This window comes from Astyanax mexicanus, chromosome 6 (assembly GCF_023375975.1).
Source record: "Astyanax mexicanus isolate ESR-SI-001 chromosome 6, AstMex3_surface, whole genome shotgun sequence".
Classification (NCBI taxonomy): Eukaryota; Metazoa; Chordata; class Actinopteri; order Characiformes; family Acestrorhamphidae; genus Astyanax; species Astyanax mexicanus.
Window position 1 is genome coordinate 13,772,501 of NC_064413.1, and position 17,399 is coordinate 13,789,899.

The following is a 17,399-nucleotide window of genomic DNA, read 5'->3' on the forward strand; positions in this document are numbered from 1 at the left end:
TTTTATTATTATTATTTATTGATTCATTCATGTTTTCATTCTCTCTCTCTCTCTCTCTGTCTTTTTTTTTTTTTTTTTTTTTGGTACTGAGATGAGCAGCTTCGCTAAAAGCAAAGCTTTCAAAAAATAAGCAATACTCGTCAACGTTCCCCTCCACGGAAATCTTTAGTAAAAGGCGAAAGATTTATACGTGAATGAAGAGAAACCCGAGCTATACCCGTAACCCACCAAACCCCTCCGAGGTCCAGAAAGGGCCGAGGCAGCTGGAGGAAGGCAGGGAGCAAGGGCAGATTGAGAGGGAAGACAACCTTCAACTTTTTTGTCTTCTCCTCCAGTTAAAACGCACGAGTCCTGATGACGTCACACCTGAGCGGGACGGTCGTCCTTGCCTAAAGAGCAGAAGGGGACACAAAAGAACACAAAGAGACAAGCCAAACAACATATCGAGTTAAAAAAAAAAAAAAAGTTAAAAAAAAAAAAAAAAAAAAAAAAAGAACAAAAACGGAGGGAAAACGGAAAACGCGCGAAAAAGACCCTCCCCTGCCAGCAAGTACAGAATTAAATAAATAAATAAACAAACAGAAGAAGAAAACAACACAAGCATGCATGGGTTCACTTCAAAACACAAGCCGAAGAAAAACAAGACAGATCACAGGAACTGACCATCCCCCGATCAATTCCAGCCCTCTTGAGCACTTAGCCAACGACCCAGTCGTTTCTTCTTTCTTTGCACCGCTGTAAGGAAGGTGCACCGCTCCTGGAGGTACTGCAATACCAGGTCGATGCGTGGAGCAGAAGGAGCAAGCTCCTGTTCTGGCTCCCTGTTCTAAAAATCCATTTAATATGTAGCCCTCATATAGAGGGCGTATCAGATATTAAACTGATAAGAACAGATACTACACTTGATCTTAGCCAAAAGGCCGAGAAGCGATAACCCGAATATCGCCACCTGGTTGCGGGGCCCTTCTTTTTACTATGTAGCTACTAAGCGGCGAAGCCAACAGATGTCCCACCCATTTAACGTCACCCTACTCTAGCCATTGTTCAAAGAGGTCTGTCTTTTACCATTATTCCTTACAAACTTTTTTTTTTTTTTTTTTTACTGTTTTCTTTTGTCATCATTCCTTCCTAGTCTATTTTTTTTTTATTATTATTATTTATTGATTCATTCATGTTTTCATTCTCTCTCTCTCTCTCTCTGTCTTTTTTTTTTTTTTTTTTTTGGTACTGAGATGAGCAGCTTCGCTAAAAGCAAAGCTTTCAAAAAATAAGCAATACTCGTCAACGTTCCCCTCCACGGAAATCTTTAGTAAAAGGCGAAAGATTTATACGTGAATGAAGAGAAACCCGAGCTATACCCGTAACCCACCAAACCCCTCCGAGGTCCAGAAAGGGCCGAGGCAGCTGGAGGAAGGCAGGGAGCAAGGGCAGATTGAGAGGGAAGACAACCTTCAACTTTTTTGTCTTCTCCTCCAGTTAAAACGCACGAGTCCTGATGACGTCACACCTGAGCGGGACGGTCGTCCTTGCCTAAAGAGCAGAAGGGGACACAAAAGAACACAAAGAGACAAGCCAAACAACATATCGAGTTAAAAAAAAAAAAAAAGTTAAAAAAAAAAAAAAAAAAAAAAAAGAACAAAAACGGAGGGAAAACGGAAAACGCGCGAAAAAGACCCTCCCCTGCCAGCAAGTACAGAATTAAATAAATAAATAAACAAACAGAAGAAGAAAACAACACAAGCATGCATGGGTTCACTTCAAAACACAAGCCGAAGAAAAACAAGACAGATCACAGGAACTGACCATCCCCCGATCAATTCCAGCCCTCTTGAGCACTTAGCCAACGACCCAGTCGTTTCTTCTTTCTTTGCACCGCTGTAAGGAAGGTGCACCGCTCCTGGAGGTACTGCAATACCAGGTCGATGCGTGGAGCAGAAGGAGCAAGCTCCTGTTCTGGCTCCCTGTTCTAAAAATCCATTTAATATGTAGCCCTCATATAGAGGGCGTATCAGATATTAAACTGATAAGAACAGATACTACACTTGATCTTAGCCAAAAGGCCGAGAAGCGATAACCCGAATATCGCCACCTGGTTGCGGGGCCCTTCTTTTTACTATGTAGCTACTAAGCGGCGAAGCCAACAGATGTCCCACCCATTTAACGTCACCCTACTCTAGCCATTGTTCAAAGAGGTCTGTCTTTTACCATTATTCCTTACAAACTTTTTTTTTTTTTTTTTTTACTGTTTTCTTTTGTCATCATTCCTTCCTAGTCTATTTTTTTTTTATTATTATTATTTATTGATTCATTCATGTTTTCATTCTCTCTCTCTCTCTCTCTGTCTTTTTTTTTTTTTTTTTTTTTTGGTACTGAGATGAGCAGCTTCGCTAAAAGCAAAGCTTTCAAAAAATAAGCAATACTCGTCAACGTTCCCCTCCACGGAAATCTTTAGTAAAAGGCGAAAGATTTATACGTGAATGAAGAGAAACCCGAGCTATACCCGTAACCCACCAAACCCCTCCGAGGTCCAGAAAGGGCCGAGGCAGCTGGAGGAAGGCAGGGAGCAAGGGCAGATTGAGAGGGAAGACAACCTTCAACTTTTTTGTCTTCTCCTCCAGTTAAAACGCACGAGTCCTGATGACGTCACACCTGAGCGGGACGGTCGTCCTTGCCTAAAGAGCAGAAGGGGACACAAAAGAACACAAAGAGACAAGCCAAACAACATATCGAGTTAAAAAAAAAAAAAAAGTTAAAAAAAAAAAAAAAAAAAAAAAAAGAACAAAAACGGAGGGAAAACGGAAAACGCGCGAAAAAGACCCTCCCCTGCCAGCAAGTACAGAATTAAATAAATAAATAAACAAACAGAAGAAGAAAACAACACAAGCATGCATGGGTTCACTTCAAAACACAAGCCGAAGAAAAACAAGACAGATCACAGGAACTGACCATCCCCCGATCAATTCCAGCCCTCTTGAGCACTTAGCCAACGACCCAGTCGTTTCTTCTTTCTTTGCACCGCTGTAAGGAAGGTGCACCGCTCCTGGAGGTACTGCAATACCAGGTCGATGCGTGGAGCAGAAGGAGCAAGCTCCTGTTCTGGCTCCCTGTTCTAAAAATCCATTTAATATGTAGCCCTCATATAGAGGGCGTATCAGATATTAAACTGATAAGAACAGATACTACACTTGATCTTAGCCAAAAGGCCGAGAAGCGATAACCCGAATATCGCCACCTGGTTGCGGGGCCCTTCTTTTTACTATGTAGCTACTAAGCGGCGAAGCCAACAGATGTCCCACCCATTTAACGTCACCCTACTCTAGCCATTGTTCAAAGAGGTCTGTCTTTTACCATTATTCCTTACAAACTTTTTTTTTTTTTTTTTTACTGTTTTCTTTTGTCATCATTCCATCCTAGTCTATTTTTTTTTTATTATTATTATTTATTGATTCATTCATGTTTTCATTCTCTCTCTCTCTCTCTCTGTCTTTTTTTTTTTTTTTTTTTTTTGGTACTGAGATGAGCAGCTTCGCTAAAAGCAAAGCTTTCAAAAAATAAGCAATACTCGTCAACGTTCCCCTCCACGGAAATCTTTAGTAAAAGGCGAAAGATTTATACGTGAATGAAGAGAAACCCGAGCTATACCCGTAACCCACCAAACCCCTCCGAGGTCCAGAAAGGGCCGAGGCAGCTGGAGGAAGGCAGGGAGCAAGGGCAGATTGAGAGGGAAGACAACCTTCAACTTTTTTGTCTTCTCCTCCAGTTAAAACGCACGAGTCCTGATGACGTCACACCTGAGCGGGACGGTCGTCCTTGCCTAAAGAGCAGAAGGGGACACAAAAGAACACAAAGAGACAAGCCAAACAACATATCGAGTTAAAAAAAAAAAAAAAAGTTAAAAAAAAAAAAAAAAAAAAAAAAAGAACAAAAACGGAGGGAAAACGGAAAACGCGCGAAAAAGACCCTCCCCTGCCAGCAAGTACAGAATTAAATAAATAAATAAACAAACAGAAGAAGAAAACAACACAAGCATGCATGGGTTCACTTCAAAACACAAGCCGAAGAAAAACAAGACAGATCACAGGAACTGACCATCCCCCGATCAATTCCAGCCCTCTTGAGCACTTAGCCAACGACCCAGTCGTTTCTTCTTTCTTTGCACCGCTGTAAGGAAGGTGCACCGCTCCTGGAGGTACTGCAATACCAGGTCGATGCGTGGAGCAGAAGGAGCAAGCTCCTGTTCTGGCTCCCTGTTCTAAAAATCCATTTAATATGTAGCCCTCATATAGAGGGCGTATCAGATATTAAACTGATAAGAACAGATTTTTTTTTTTTTTTTGATTAATCCAGAGCTAGTCGCCTTCCCAGCCATGGCATTAATCAAGTGGGCTGCCTTAAAACAGCTCCCCACTGGGGATTGGCCGCAAAAGCAGCAGTATCCGTTCGTCCCCAAAAGAGGACAACTCGCCTGATCTTAGCCAAAAGGCCGAGAAGCGATAACCCGAATATCGCCACCTGGTTGCGGGGCCCTTCTTTTTACTATGTAGCTACTAAGCGGCGAAGCCAACAGATGTCCCACCCATTTAACGTCACCCTACTCTAGCCATTGTTCAAAGAGGTCTGTCTTTTACTATTATTCCTTACAAACTTTTTTTTTTTTTTTTTTTTACTGTTTTCTTTTGTCATCATTCCTTCCTAGTCTATTTTTTTTTATTATTATTATTATTTATTGATTCGTTCATGTTTTCATTCTCTCTCTCTCTCTCTCTCTGTCTGTCTGTCTTTTTTTTTTTTTTTTTTTTTGGTACTGAGATGAGCAGCTTCGCTAAAAGCAAAGCTTTCAAAAAATAAGCAATACTCGTCAACGTTCCCCTCCACGGAAATCTTTAGTAAAAGGCGAAAGATTTATACGTGAATGAAGAGAAACCCGAGCTATACCCGTAACCCACCAAACCCCTCCGAGGTCCAGAAAGGGCCGAGGCAGCTGGAGGAAGGCAGGGAGCAAGGGCAGATTGAGAGGGAAGACAACCTTCAACTTTTTTGTCTTCTCCTCCAGTTAAAACGCACGAGTCCTGATGACGTCACACCTGAGCGGGACGGTCGTCCTTGCCTAAAGAGCAGAAGGGGACACAAAAGAACACAAAGAGACAAGCCAAACAACATATCGAGTTAAAAAAAAAAAAAAAGTTAAAAAAAAAAAAAAAAAAAAAAAAGAACAAAAACGGAGGGAAAACGGAAAACGCGCGAAAAAGACCCTCCCCTGCCAGCAAGTACAGAATTAAATAAATAAATAAACAAACAGAAGAAGAAAACAACACAAGCATGCATGGGTTCACTTCAAAACACAAGCCGAAGAAAAACAAGACAGATCACAGGAACTGACCATCCCCCGATCAATTCCAGCCCTCTTGAGCACTTAGCCAACGACCCAGTCGTTTCTTCTTTCTTTGCACCGCTGTAAGGAAGGTGCACCGCTCCTGGAGGTACTGCAATACCAGGTCGATGCGTGGAGCAGAAGGAGCAAGCTCCTGTTCTGGCTCCCTGTTCTAAAAATCCATTTAATATGTAGCCCTCATATAGAGGGCGTATCAGATATTAAACTGATAAGAACAGATTTTTTTTTTTTTTTTTTTTAATCGGGGTAAACCCACGCTTTATTCAAACAGATGCTTCACACATTCCAATCAACTCAAAAACACGTGCACACCCACCACCACACTCCCCACCACCCCTAGTCCAACAAAGTCCCACAGTACCCACCCCCCAAAAACCAAACACCCGGAAAGACCCGCCCGACCCCAAAAACCGTCCCCACAAAACCCCCCCCCCACAAAACCCACCCACACCAACACAGTCCCACAGCCCCCACCCCCCCCGAATAAAACCCTCCCGTCCCAACAAAATCCCACAGCATTCTCCCGCGCGGCCCGACGCATCACCCCCGCCCTCAAACAGGCCCCCGCCCGGCACGACAGAGTCCCGCCCGCCCAACAAACCCCCACCCCCCCCCCCCTCCCGGACCCCGCTCACCGACCGGGGGCTTGGGGTCAGGAAGGCCCCCCCAGTCCCCGCGGCCACCACGGCCGCCCCAGCACGGTGGGGCCTGCGAAACCGCCCTCGTCCAGCCGCCCTACTCCCGCCCTGACGATTCCCTCCCCCGCCCCTCCCCCCCTCCTTACCTGGCGGATCCTGTTGCGGAGGGCTGCCATCATCGACTCGGGGTCCACCCGGGGGGCGGCCCGCTGGAGGCACTCACAACGGGCGCCCCAGAGCACGCATTTCGCTGCCGACACGGCGGCCCATAGCGCTCGCGCCACGGCCGGGGGGGCCTGACGCAGCCTCCGGCCGTAGAGGACCAGTTCCCTGTCCAGGGGGGGGTGGCCCCCCACCGACCGCCACCAATCCGACACCCTGGCCCAGAGAGCGGAGGCGACGGGACACGACCACATGACGTGGCCGACCGTCTCCTCGCCGCCGCACCCTGCCGGGCACAACGGCGAGCGAGCGACCCCGTGCCTGTGTAACCTTTCCCTGACGGGCAGGCGGTCCAGGGCCCCCAGCCAGTGCAGGTCGGCACTGGCGCCGTCCAGCCACTCGGGCTGGAGCGCGGGCCAGTCCGCGCCGAGGATCACGGGCCTTTCGCCCGTGACCGGAGCCACGTGCCTGTCCCTCCAGGCCCTGTACAGACCCTTATGGTCCAGCACCAGGCCGTCCTCCAAGCACCAGGGGTTGTCGCGGACGAACTCGGCCATCCTCTGGTAGTGCCAGGGGCGGTCCTCCGACCACGGCTCCGTCCCCCTCCACGGGACCGCCGCCCGCAAGGGGAAGGCGACCCAGAACTTGGCGAAGAGGCTCGCGGCGTGACCCGCGGACCCCTCCACCAGTCCGGCGTGGAAGGCCACAAACTGGGCTAGGGCCTTGTACGGGGCGCAGGGCACCCCCCTCCCTCCCTTTTTCCGGTCCAGATACATGACCCGGCGGCTCACCTTCTCCTGCCTTCCCCACCACACGAACGAGTAAAGCAGGCGTTCCAGCCGCCTGCCCGTCACAAACGGGACGGGAAACACGTACGCCAGGTGGTTCAGGCTGGCCATGAGGGCCGCCTTCGCCACGAGCACCCGGCCCGTCAGCGAAAGGTCCCTCCTGCCCCAGATCTCCGCCCTTGCCTGCAGCTTCCCCAGGGCGGCCTCCCAGTTCTTCTGGGCGCTGCCCTCTCTCCAAAAGACAACGCCCAAGATCTTGAGACCGTCCGGACAAAGGGTGAAACCCCCCGGCACATCCTTCCTTCCGGCCCAGGTTCCGGCGTACAAGACCGCAGACTTCCCGCGGTTGATGCGGGCCCCCGTGGCGTCCGAGAACGCCTCGAGGATCGCGCCGGCAACCCGGAAGTCCCCGTCCGCCCCCAGGAACAGCGTCGCGTCGTCTGCGTACACCGACACCTTGGCGGCCAACCCCCTCCCCCCTGGGATGTGGAGGCCCCCAAAGGCGCGGTCCCGCCTGATCCTCTCCATCAGGGGCTCCAGATACAGAACGTAGAGGAGGGGGGACAAGGGGCAGCCCTGTCTGACCCCCCCCCCCTGCTCCAGAAGCCCGGAGTAGTACCCGTTCACCCCCACACGGCTCACCGCCCCCCTGTAGAGCAGGCGCACCGCTGCCAGAAAGGCCGGGCCGAAGCCCATCCTCTCCAACACGGCGAACAGGAAGTCGTGGTTCACCCGATCAAAAGCCTTTTCCTGATCGAGGCCCAAGAGGGCCAGTGGAACCCGACGCTGCTCCGCCCAGGCCAAAGCGTCGCGGACGAGCGCCAGGTTCATGGCGCACATGCGGCCCGGCACGCCACACGTCTGGTCGGGATGGACCACCGACGCCATGACCCTCCTAAGCCTCAGGACCCATACCTTCGCCAGGATCTTATAATCCGCCGTAAGGAGAGTGATGGGCCGCCAATTGGACAGCGAGGCCCGATCGCCCTTCTTCGGCAGTAGCGCGATGTGCCCCGTGAGGGCAGACCCGTGCAAGTGGCCCAGACCACCGGCCTCCCGGTAGACCTCCGCCAGGTCCGGTCCGACCAACGGCCAGAAGGACCTGTAGAACTCCGCCGGGAGGCCGTCCCCTCCGGGGGCCACCCCGGTGTTCAGGGAGCGCATGGCGCTCTCCATCTCCTCCAGAGCGATGGGGGCTTCCAGCTCCCGCCTCTCCGCTTCCGGCAGACGGTCCCGGACGCCGTCGAGAAACGGCGCCGCGTGGTCCTCTCCCATCGACCCCCGTCCAAAGAGGTCCCCGTAAAAGGAACGCGCCAAGCCGAGCATCCCCTCGACCGAGGTGACCAGCCGGTCTCCGTCCCTAAACCCCTCGACATACTGCCGGCCCCTGCGCTCCCGCACGGAGCCGAAAAAGAAGCGGGTCGGACGCTCGTCCAGCTCCAGCCTCTGCCCCCGCACGAAAGCGCAGTGTCGGCGGGCCGCGGCCTGATGGTACGCCCTGAGGACCTCACTGGCCTCCCTGATCCGGGTCTGGTCGCCTCCGCGCCAGGCCGCGGACAGGGCGTCCGACCAGGAGGCGAGCCACTCCCTCCTACGCCTCGCTTTCTCCCTCCCCCACCACCGGCAAAGGGTGGCAACCCTGCGCTTGGTGTCCTCCCACCACTCCCCCTGCGTCCCGTACCGCCCCCGGAGTTGCCTCCAGCCCCGGTACAGCTGTCGGAAGACGGCCCGGAAGGCAGGGTCTGCGAGGAAAGATGTGTTCATCCTCCACAGGCCCCTACCCGTCCGGAGCCCCGCTGTCCTCACCTCCATGCTGACCAGGCAGTGGTCGGAGGCCCAGAACGGCGACACCGTACAGTGCCGCACTTCCGTCCCCTCTCCCACGTACAGGTGGTCGAGCCTCGAAGCGTCCCCCCTGGAGTTCCTCCAGGAGTTACCCTTTGCGTGCGGCTCGACCGACCTATACGCGTCTACCATCTGCGCACCTGCCATCACCCGGGCCAGCTCCCCCCCCGGGCACGTGTCGGGGTCGACGTTGAAGTCTCCCCCCACCACCAGCACCCGGCCGGTACAGAGCAGCGGTGCCAGAGCTCCGAAAAACCCCCGGCGCTCCCCTATCCTGCTGGGGGCATACACCCCTACAGCCCGGAACCTCAGCCCCCTCCACGTACCATCGGTGCATATCACCCTCCCCGGCACCACACTCAGGACCGCCGTCACAGCGAAGTCGTGGGAGCGGAAAAGGAGACCTACCCCGTCCCCTCTCCCAGTCCCCGCGCTCCATGCCGAGGGCCCCCACTGCCAGTCCTCCCCGAAACGCCGCCGGGTGTCCTCCGAGTCAATGTGGCACTCCTGCAGGAAAACAAGATCGAGTTTAGTGTCCCGCAGGCTCCCAAACACTGCCCTCCGCTTGTCCCCATTCTTCAGCCCCCGAACATTGAGGGTACCTACCTTCAGATCCGCCATGGGGAGGGGAGAAAAAGACCACCTAACCCCGCCCCTTGCTGGCCCTCCCGACTAGGGATCACACCCCGCCCCCGCCACCCCCACTCCCCACAACACTCACCTCCCTCCCAACCACTCACCCCCCACCCCTCCGCCGTGCACCAAACCCACCTCCCACCTACCCTCCCTCCGAGGGCCCCTAGAGGGCACTCCCTAACCCGTCCCTCCATCAGAATCGCGAGCTCTCGCCCTCCCCCTCCCGGGCCGCTTGGGCATCACCCTTGTCCAGTCTTCCCCCCCGTGTTCATCTCCCTGGCTGCTCTCGTCCGCGCTCAGAAGCAAGGGCGAAAGTTCCATGTCCCGGGAGGCCGCGGTGGCCGGGGGCTGGGTCCCCGTCCCTGGCGGCTGGGTGTCCCCAGCCCCGGAGAGCTCCACGGAGAGGAGGTCGAACTCACTCCCCACCGAGCTGCGAGGGCGTTTGGACTCCCTGTCCCGGTCGCCCCCCGCGTCCCCGGCGGGCCGGACCCTGGAAGGGCCCGGTGACGGTCCCGAGTCCATGTCCTCCATGCTGTCGGGGATGCCGTCCTCCGCCCAGTCCACAGGCTGCCGGGCACTGGGGAGGTCGAGGGCCTCCAGGGCCTCGGCCCAATTGAGGGGGGTCCAGACCCCGGAGTCAGGGCGCGCTCCCAGGGCGGGCTCGTCGGCGGTGTCCTCCGGGCCGGGCTGGGCCGCCGGATCTCCCGTGGCCGGGCCCTCCAGGGCCGCTCGGCCAGTCTCGGGTGGCGGGCGGGGAGCCGGGACCGGAGTGCTGGCTGCAGGCGAGTCCCGGCGCGGCGGAGGGTCGGAAGGACCCGCCGCATCCTCTGCCGGCTCTGCCGGACCGGCCGCCGGGCCGGGTGGGGGGCCGGCTAGAACGCCGGCAGCCTTGCTGGGTCCCGGGCGGTCTTCGGTACTGCCGGCCGTTGGCGCCGTCCGCTGCGGGCAGCCCCGGAAGAGGTGCTGGTCGCTCCCGCAGATGCTGCAGGCCTTAGGTGCCTCGCAGTCCGCCGCGGTGTGGCCGTCCTTCCCACAGAAGCGGCAGCGCAGTCCCGGGCACGCCTCCTTGGCGTGGCCCAGGCCTCCACATCGACGGCAGTACAGAGGCTGCCCCGGGTAGTGGAGGAAGCCGCGGTGGGGCCCGATGGCAAAGCTCCCCGGGGGGTGCAGGAAAGCCCCCGGGGCTGCCGGATCCGCCCGGAGCCGGACCTGGAACCGCCGCTTCCCGTTCCAAATGCCGTACCTTCCCCGAAGTCGCTCTCCCATTGACACGGCGCTGCAGTACCTGGCCAGGAAGGCGCGGATGATCCCGTCCTCCACGTACGGGTTGTAGAGGTGGACGGTGATAGGCACCTCTTCCAGGGCGAAGAGCGGGGAGAAGGTGATGCCCCGCAGCAGGTCGTGGTCTCGCAGTCGGCTGCACCCCTCGTAGAAGGCCGAGCAGTCCAGGTACGTGAAGAGGGTCACATCCAGAAAGCCGGCGCCAGAGAAGTCCTGCAGGCAGAAAATTTTGTTCTTTTCGATGCCCAGAAGTCCCTGCAGGACCCTCAGCACCAGCCAATCCCAGCCAAACCGGTCCCTCACGTCCTGAGGGGCGTCCTTAGCCAGTTCCACCCTGACGGTGTTCTTAAGCCGCACCACTCGGGCCGGCATGGTCGCCTCCTCTGCCATCCTGCTCTTTCAGCAAGTGCAGCCCGTCTTTAAAAAGACAGATACTACACTTGATCTTAGCCAAAAGGCCGAGAAGCGATAACCCGAATATCGCCACCTGGTTGCGGGGCCCTTCTTTTTACTATGTAGCTACTAAGCGGCGAAGCCAACAGATGTCCCACCCATTTAACGTCACCCTACTCTAGCCATTGTTCAAAGAGGTCTGTCTTTTACCATTATTCCTTACAAACTTTTTTTTTTTTTTTTTTTACTGTTTTCTTTTGTCATCATTCCTTCCTAGTCTATTTTTTTTTTATTATTATTATTTATTGATTCATTCATGTTTTCATTCTCTCTCTCTCTCTCTCTGTCTTTTTTTTTTTTTTTTTTTTTTGGTACTGAGATGAGCAGCTTCGCTAAAAGCAAAGCTTTCAAAAAATAAGCAATACTCGTCAACGTTCCCCTCCACGGAAATCTTTAGTAAAAGGCGAAAGATTTATACGTGAATGAAGAGAAACCCGAGCTATACCCGTAACCCACCAAACCCCTCCGAGGTCCAGAAAGGGCCGAGGCAGCTGGAGGAAGGCAGGGAGCAAGGGCAGATTGAGAGGGAAGACAACCTTCAACTTTTTTGTCTTCTCCTCCAGTTAAAACGCACGAGTCCTGATGACGTCACACCTGAGCGGGACGGTCGTCCTTGCCTAAAGAGCAGAAGGGGACACAAAAGAACACAAAGAGACAAGCCAAACAACATATCGAGTTAAAAAAAAAAAAAAAGTTAAAAAAAAAAAAAAAAAAAAAAAAAGAACAAAAACGGAGGGAAAACGGAAAACGCGCGAAAAAGACCCTCCCCTGCCAGCAAGTACAGAATTAAATAAATAAATAAACAAACAGAAGAAGAAAACAACACAAGCATGCATGGGTTCACTTCAAAACACAAGCCGAAGAAAAACAAGACAGATCACAGGAACTGACCATCCCCCGATCAATTCCAGCCCTCTTGAGCACTTAGCCAACGACCCAGTCGTTTCTTCTTTCTTTGCACCGCTGTAAGGAAGGTGCACCGCTCCTGGAGGTACTGCAATACCAGGTCGATGCGTGGAGCAGAAGGAGCAAGCTCCTGTTCTGGCTCCCTGTTCTAAAAATCCATTTAATATGTAGCCCTCATATAGAGGGCGTATCAGATATTAAACTGATAAGAACAGATTTTTTTTTTTTTTTTTTTTTTTTTTTTTGATTAATCCAGAGCTAGTCGCCTCCCCAGCCATGGCATTAATCAAGTGGGCTGCCTTAAAACAGCTCCCCACTGGGGATTGGCCGCAAAAGCAGCAGTATCCGTTCGTCCCCAAAAGAGGACAACTCGCCTGATCTTAGCCAAAAGGCCGAGAAGCGATAACCCGAATATCGCCACCTGGTTGCGGGGCCCTTCTTTTTACTATGTAGCTACTAAGCGGCGAAGCCAACAGATGTCCCACCCATTTAACGTCACCCTACTCTAGCCATTGTTCAAAGAGGTCTGTCTTTTACCATTATTCCTTACAAACTTTTTTTTTTTTTTTTTTACTGTTTTCTTTTGTCATCATTCCATCCTAGTCTATTTTTTTTTTATTATTATTATTTATTGATTCATTCATGTTTTCATTCTCTCTCTCTCTCTCTCTGTCTTTTTTTTTTTTTTTTTTTTTTTTGGTACTGAGATGAGCAGCTTCGCTAAAAGCAAAGCTTTCAAAAAATAAGCAATACTCGTCAACGTTCCCCTCCACGGAAATCTTTAGTAAAAGGCGAAAGATTTATACGTGAATGAAGAGAAACCCGAGCTATACCCGTAACCCACCAAACCCCTCCGAGGTCCAGAAAGGGCCGAGGCAGCTGGAGGAAGGCAGGGAGCAAGGGCAGATTGAGAGGGAAGACAACCTTCAACTTTTTTGTCTTCTCCTCCAGTTAAAACGCACGAGTCCTGATGACGTCACACCTGAGCGGGACGGTCGTCCTTGCCTAAAGAGCAGAAGGGGACACAAAAGAACACAAAGAGACAAGCCAAACAACATATCGAGTTAAAAAAAAAAAAAAAAGTTAAAAAAAAAAAAAAAAAAAAAAAAAGAACAAAAACGGAGGGAAAACGGAAAACGCGCGAAAAAGACCCTCCCCTGCCAGCAAGTACAGAATTAAATAAATAAATAAACAAACAGAAGAAGAAAACAACACAAGCATGCATGGGTTCACTTCAAAACACAAGCCGAAGAAAAACAAGACAGATCACAGGAACTGACCATCCCCCGATCAATTCCAGCCCTCTTGAGCACTTAGCCAACGACCCAGTCGTTTCTTCTTTCTTTGCACCGCTGTAAGGAAGGTGCACCGCTCCTGGAGGTACTGCAATACCAGGTCGATGCGTGGAGCAGAAGGAGCAAGCTCCTGTTCTGGCTCCCTGTTCTAAAAATCCATTTAATATGTAGCCCTCATATAGAGGGCGTATCAGATATTAAACTGATAAGAACAGATACTTTCTGTAGGCCAGCCCTAGTCGCCTTCCCAGCCAAGGCCTCAATCAAGCATACTGTCCACACAGCCAAGAGCACGACAGAAGCAGACACAAACAGTGCCCGAACCGCCCTCCCAAGGCCGCGGATCGCAACCCAAACCAATCAGCAACCAAGCGAGCAGTCCAAGCAGCTCCCCACCGGGGATTGACCGCAAAGACAAACACCATCCAAACCCCCCAGCCGGAGAGCAGGACGGATAACTACACTTGATCTTAGCCAAAAGGCCGAGAAGCGATAACCCGAATATCGCCACCTGGTTGCGGGGCCCTTCTTTTTACTATGTAGCTACTAAGCGGCGAAGCCAACAGATGTCCCACCCATTTAACGTCACCCTACTCTAGCCATTGTTCAAAGAGGTCTGTCTTTTACCATTATTCCTTACAAACTTTTTTTTTTTTTTTTTTTACTGTTTTCTTTTGTCATCATTCCTTCCTAGTCTATTTTTTTTTATTATTATTATTTATTGATTCATTCATGTTTTCATTCTCTCTCTCTCTCTCTCTGTCTTTTTTTTTTTTTTTTTTTTTTGGTACTGAGATGAGCAGCTTCGCTAAAAGCAAAGCTTTCAAAAAATAAGCAATACTCGTCAACGTTCCCCTCCACGGAAATCTTTAGTAAAAGGCGAAAGATTTATACGTGAATGAAGAGAAACCCGAGCTATACCCGTAACCCACCAAACCCCTCCGAGGTCCAGAAAGGGCCGAGGCAGCTGGAGGAAGGCAGGGAGCAAGGGCAGATTGAGAGGGAAGACAACCTTCAACTTTTTTGTCTTCTCCTCCAGTTAAAACGCACGAGTCCTGATGACGTCACACCTGAGCGGGACGGTCGTCCTTGCCTAAAGAGCAGAAGGGGACACAAAAGAACACAAAGAGACAAGCCAAACAACATATCGAGTTAAAAAAAAAAAAAAAAGTTAAAAAAAAAAAAAAAAAAAAAAAAAGAACAAAAACGGAGGGAAAACGGAAAACGCGCGAAAAAGACCCTCCCCTGCCAGCAAGTACAGAATTAAATAAATAAATAAACAAACAGAAGAAGAAAACAACACAAGCATGCATGGGTTCACTTCAAAACACAAGCCGAAGAAAAACAAGACAGATCACAGGAACTGACCATCCCCCGATCAATTCCAGCCCTCTTGAGCACTTAGCCAACGACCCAGTCGTTTCTTCTTTCTTTGCACCGCTGTAAGGAAGGTGCACCGCTCCTGGAGGTACTGCAATACCAGGTCGATGCGTGGAGCAGAAGGAGCAAGCTCCTGTTCTGGCTCCCTGTTCTAAAAATCCATTTAATATGTAGCCCTCATATAGAGGGCGTATCAGATATTAAACTGATAAGAACAGATTTTTTTTTTTTTTTTGATTAATCCAGAGCTAGTCGCCTTCCCAGCCATGGCATTAATCAAGTGGGCTGCCTTAAAACAGCTCCCCACTGGGGATTGGCCGCAAAAGCAGCAGTATCCGTTCGTCCCCAAAAGAGGACAACTCGCCTGATCTTAGCCAAAAGGCCGAGAAGCGATAACCCGAATATCGCCACCTGGTTGCGGGGCCCTTCTTTTTACTATGTAGCTACTAAGCGGCGAAGCCAACAGATGTCCCACCCATTTAACGTCACCCTACTCTAGCCATTGTTCAAAGAGGTCTGTCTTTTACTATTATTCCTTACAAACTTTTTTTTTTTTTTTTTTTTTACTGTTTTCTTTTGTCATCATTCCTTCCTAGTCTATTTTTTTTATTATTATTATTATTTATTGATTCGTTCATGTTTTCATTCTCTCTCTCTCTCTCTCTCTGTCTGTCTGTCTTTTTTTTTTTTTTTTTTTTTTGGTACTGAGATGAGCAGCTTCGCTAAAAGCAAAGCTTTCAAAAAATAAGCAATACTCGTCAACGTTCCCCTCCACGGAAATCTTTAGTAAAAGGCGAAAGATTTATACGTGAATGAAGAGAAACCCGAGCTATACCCGTAACCCACCAAACCCCTCCGAGGTCCAGAAAGGGCCGAGGCAGCTGGAGGAAGGCAGGGAGCAAGGGCAGATTGAGAGGGAAGACAACCTTCAACTTTTTTGTCTTCTCCTCCAGTTAAAACGCACGAGTCCTGATGACGTCACACCTGAGCGGGACGGTCGTCCTTGCCTAAAGAGCAGAAGGGGACACAAAAGAACACAAAGAGACAAGCCAAACAACATATCGAGTTAAAAAAAAAAAAAAGTTAAAAAAAAAAAAAAAAAAAAAAAAAAAGAACAAAAACGGAGGGAAAACGGAAAACGCGCGAAAAAGACCCTCCCCTGCCAGCGAGTACAGAATTAAATAAATAAATAAACAAACAGAAGAAGAAAACAACACAAGCATGCATGGGTTCACTTCAAAACACAAGCAGAAAAAAAAACAAGACAGATCACAGGAACTGACCATCCCCCGATCAATTCCAGCCCTCTTGAGCACTTAGCCAACGACCCAGTCGTTTCTTCTTTCTTTGCACCGCTGTAAGGAAGGTGCACCGCTCCTGGAGGTACTGCAATACCAGGTCGATGCGTGGAGCAGAAGGAGCAAGCTCCTGTTCTGGCTCCCTGTTCTAAAAATCCATTTAATATGTAGCCCTCATATAGAGGGCGTATCAGATATTAAACTGATAAGAACAGATACTTTCTGTCAGCCAGCCCTAGTCGCCTTCCCGGCCCAGGCCTCAATCAAGCATACTGTCCACACAGCCAAGAGCACGACAGAAACAGACACAAACAGTGCCCGAACCGCCGCTCCAAGGCCGTGGATCGCAACCCAAACCAATCAGCAACCAAGCGAGCAGTCCAAGCAGCTCCCCACCGGGGATTGACCGCAAAGACAAACACCATCCAAACCCCGTTGCCGGAGAGCAGGACGGATAACTACACTTGATCTTAGCCAAAAGGCCGAGAAGCGATAACCCGAATATCGCCACCTGGTTGCGGGGCCCTTCTTTTTACTATGTAGCTACTAAGCGGCGAAGCCAACAGATGTCCCACCCATTTAACGTCACCCTACTCTAGCCATTGTTCAAAGAGGTCTGTCTTTTACCATTATTCCTTACAAACTTTTTTTTTTTTTTTTTTTACTGTTTTCTTTTGTCATCATTCCTTCCTAGTCTATTTTTTTTTTATTATTATTATTTATTGATTCATTCATGTTTTCATTCTCTCTCTCTCTCTCTCTCTCTGTCTTTTTTTTTTTTTTTTTTTTTTGGTACTGAGATGAGCAGCTTCGCTAAAAGCAAAGCTTTCAAAAAATAAGCAATACTCGTCAACGTTCCCCTCCACGGAAATCTTTAGTAAAAGGCGAAAGATTTATACGTGAATGAAGAGAAACCCGAGCTATACCCGTAACCCACCAAACCCCTCCGAGGTCCAGAAAGGGCCGAGGCAGCTGGAGGAAGGCAGGGAGCAAGGGCAGATTGAGAGGGAAGACAACCTTCAACTTTTTTGTCTTCTCCTCCAGTTAAAACGCACGAGTCCTGATGACGTCACACCTGAGCGGGACGGTCGTCCTTGCCTAAAGAGCAGAAGGGGACACAAAAGAACACAAAGAGACAAGCCAAACAACATATCGAGTTAAAAAAAAAAAAAAAGTTAAAAAAAAAAAAAAAAAAAAAAAGAACAAAAACGGAGGGAAAACGGAAAACGCGCGAAAAAGACCCTCCCCTGCCAGCAAGTACAGAATTAAATAAATAAATAAACAAACAGAAGAAGAAAACAACACAAGCATGCATGGGTTCACTT

The 17,399-nt window shown here is 50.6% G+C and overlaps 15 non-coding genes and 5 pseudogenes across 15 annotated transcripts; all 20 read right to left on the bottom strand.

The window, feature by feature from the left end:
* Positions 1–97: 97 nt before the first annotated feature.
* On the bottom strand, positions 98–214 carry LOC125802753 (U5 spliceosomal RNA). The gene has a single exon (XR_007439804.1). It is a non-coding gene; the product is annotated as a U5 spliceosomal RNA (small nuclear RNA).
* A 527-nt stretch (positions 215–741) lies between these two features.
* On the bottom strand, positions 742–932 carry LOC125802641 (U2 spliceosomal RNA). The gene has a single exon (XR_007439725.1). It is a non-coding gene; the product is annotated as a U2 spliceosomal RNA (small nuclear RNA).
* Positions 933–1,238: 306 nt separating this feature from the next.
* LOC125802754 (U5 spliceosomal RNA) lies at positions 1,239–1,355 on the bottom strand. Its single transcript, XR_007439805.1, has one exon. It is a non-coding gene; the product is annotated as a U5 spliceosomal RNA (small nuclear RNA).
* Positions 1,356–1,881: 526 nt separating this feature from the next.
* Positions 1,882–2,072, bottom strand: LOC125802652 (U2 spliceosomal RNA). Its single transcript, XR_007439727.1, has one exon. It is a non-coding gene; the product is annotated as a U2 spliceosomal RNA (small nuclear RNA).
* Positions 2,073–2,380: 308 nt separating this feature from the next.
* LOC125802755 (U5 spliceosomal RNA) lies at positions 2,381–2,497 on the bottom strand. Its single transcript, XR_007439806.1, has one exon. It is a non-coding gene; the product is annotated as a U5 spliceosomal RNA (small nuclear RNA).
* Positions 2,498–3,024: 527 nt separating this feature from the next.
* On the bottom strand, positions 3,025–3,215 carry LOC125802664 (U2 spliceosomal RNA). The gene has a single exon (XR_007439729.1). It is a non-coding gene; the product is annotated as a U2 spliceosomal RNA (small nuclear RNA).
* Positions 3,216–3,522: 307 nt separating this feature from the next.
* Positions 3,523–3,639, bottom strand: LOC125802756 (U5 spliceosomal RNA). The gene has a single exon (XR_007439807.1). It is a non-coding gene; the product is annotated as a U5 spliceosomal RNA (small nuclear RNA).
* Positions 3,640–4,167: 528 nt separating this feature from the next.
* LOC125802604 (U2 spliceosomal RNA) lies at positions 4,168–4,353 on the bottom strand. Its single transcript, XR_007439711.1, has one exon. It is a non-coding gene; the product is annotated as a U2 spliceosomal RNA (small nuclear RNA).
* Positions 4,354–4,815: 462 nt separating this feature from the next.
* Positions 4,816–4,932, bottom strand: LOC125802757 (U5 spliceosomal RNA). The gene has a single exon (XR_007439808.1). It is a non-coding gene; the product is annotated as a U5 spliceosomal RNA (small nuclear RNA).
* Positions 4,933–5,458: 526 nt separating this feature from the next.
* Positions 5,459–5,665, bottom strand: LOC125802611 (U2 spliceosomal RNA; annotated as a pseudogene).
* Positions 5,666–11,143: 5,478 nt separating this feature from the next.
* On the bottom strand, positions 11,144–11,212 carry LOC125802677 (U2 spliceosomal RNA; annotated as a pseudogene).
* A 308-nt stretch (positions 11,213–11,520) lies between these two features.
* Positions 11,521–11,637, bottom strand: LOC125802758 (U5 spliceosomal RNA). Its single transcript, XR_007439809.1, has one exon. It is a non-coding gene; the product is annotated as a U5 spliceosomal RNA (small nuclear RNA).
* A 527-nt stretch (positions 11,638–12,164) lies between these two features.
* On the bottom strand, positions 12,165–12,335 carry LOC125802631 (U2 spliceosomal RNA; annotated as a pseudogene).
* A 479-nt stretch (positions 12,336–12,814) lies between these two features.
* On the bottom strand, positions 12,815–12,931 carry LOC125802759 (U5 spliceosomal RNA). Its single transcript, XR_007439810.1, has one exon. It is a non-coding gene; the product is annotated as a U5 spliceosomal RNA (small nuclear RNA).
* Positions 12,932–13,459: 528 nt separating this feature from the next.
* On the bottom strand, positions 13,460–13,664 carry LOC125802570 (U2 spliceosomal RNA; annotated as a pseudogene).
* A 533-nt stretch (positions 13,665–14,197) lies between these two features.
* Positions 14,198–14,314, bottom strand: LOC125802760 (U5 spliceosomal RNA). Its single transcript, XR_007439811.1, has one exon. It is a non-coding gene; the product is annotated as a U5 spliceosomal RNA (small nuclear RNA).
* Positions 14,315–14,842: 528 nt separating this feature from the next.
* LOC125802605 (U2 spliceosomal RNA) lies at positions 14,843–15,028 on the bottom strand. Its single transcript, XR_007439712.1, has one exon. It is a non-coding gene; the product is annotated as a U2 spliceosomal RNA (small nuclear RNA).
* A 463-nt stretch (positions 15,029–15,491) lies between these two features.
* On the bottom strand, positions 15,492–15,608 carry LOC125802761 (U5 spliceosomal RNA). Its single transcript, XR_007439812.1, has one exon. It is a non-coding gene; the product is annotated as a U5 spliceosomal RNA (small nuclear RNA).
* A 529-nt stretch (positions 15,609–16,137) lies between these two features.
* On the bottom strand, positions 16,138–16,342 carry LOC125802580 (U2 spliceosomal RNA; annotated as a pseudogene).
* A 538-nt stretch (positions 16,343–16,880) lies between these two features.
* On the bottom strand, positions 16,881–16,997 carry LOC125802762 (U5 spliceosomal RNA). The gene has a single exon (XR_007439813.1). It is a non-coding gene; the product is annotated as a U5 spliceosomal RNA (small nuclear RNA).
* Positions 16,998–17,399: the final 402 nt, after the last annotated feature.